Below are 1,218 nucleotides of genomic sequence, written 5' to 3'. Positions count from 1 at the left end.
ATTCAAGGCATCCAGCAACATCCAGAATACACTCGTCAGAAAACATCACCTCAAATGCAACTTCTTCATCCAAGTACAAAATTCCTCTCACAATGTGAAACAGAAGATGCAAGCTTTTGGTGTCCTTTACATTCTCACACACTTGGAAGAGCTGCAGCAGTTTGGGAATATAGCCTTCGTCTTTCAAGGTCAGGGCTAGCATTCGCTTTTCGACACGTGAGCGGCCAACAGAGCTCACCAGGTCTGCAATCTCTTCAAGTCTGGGCAGTTCACAGCTGGGAAGGTCCATCGAGGCAATACTTGCACTCATTCCTTCAGCTCTTCGTCTGCCAACTCAAGAAGGTCCCGGGCGACTTCCACCCAACAACGCCAATGCCAAAAAAAGGCCACAGGAGGGAAGCAAGACAGGAGCACACGCTGCACTGACCTGCCACTGCGCTGGCCTCCCGCTGCTCTGCCCCTCCAACTGCCACAGGTATTCCAAGGTCTGATGGTGTCACCTGCACCTGAGCCTTCTGATTGGTCCATCCCTCAACATTCTGGATCACTGGGCTCATGCCAGCCAACGGCCACAACCAACCCACTCCTTTTCGTTGCTGACCCTTTAGGAGTTCTACAGGAACTCCCAGTACCTTCAGGGGCTCTGTAAGGATGCTGTAGGGGGACTTTTCCCAAGGCAGGCAGGGACAGGGGGACAGCCTTAAGCTCTCTCTGGACTGCAAGGCTGGTGAGGATCTTGCACAGACTGCCCAGAGAAGCTCTGGGTTCCCCATCCCTGCAGGTGTTCAAGCCCAGGCTGGATGGGCCCTGAGCAGATGGGTCTAGTGAGTGCCATCCTTGCCCATGGCAGAGGGCTTAAAACTAGATCATCTTTAAGGTCCCTTCCCACCCAAACCATTCTATCACCCTATGATCTAGAAAAGAAAGAGAAACCAAGAACTGGATCATGGCTCTTACCCCCTCCTGGCTTTGCAAGAGCATCTGTTTTTACCTTTTCAGGGAGTGCAAAGGGTAATTCCTGTTTCTGCAACACCTTAGAAATTTCAAATGCCATCCAGCAAAGTGAGGTGCTCTTTTCCCAGCAGTTCATTTAATGCTGCCACCTGCCTCTTCATACCACACTCATTGAGGGCCACACTGGCCCTTCCAGCACGGGGCACACACTGCTACACAGACAGACACCACCACCTTTCTTTTCATATTTCTGATACTCTGCTT

Source organism: Empidonax traillii, unplaced genomic scaffold, assembly GCF_003031625.1.
Source record: "Empidonax traillii isolate 1590-97213 ecotype Southwest subspecies unplaced genomic scaffold, ASM303162v1 scaffold7083:size5375, whole genome shotgun sequence".
NCBI lineage: Eukaryota > Metazoa > Chordata > Aves > Passeriformes > Tyrannidae > Empidonax > Empidonax traillii.
Note: the sequence above shows the minus strand (reverse complement) of the source record.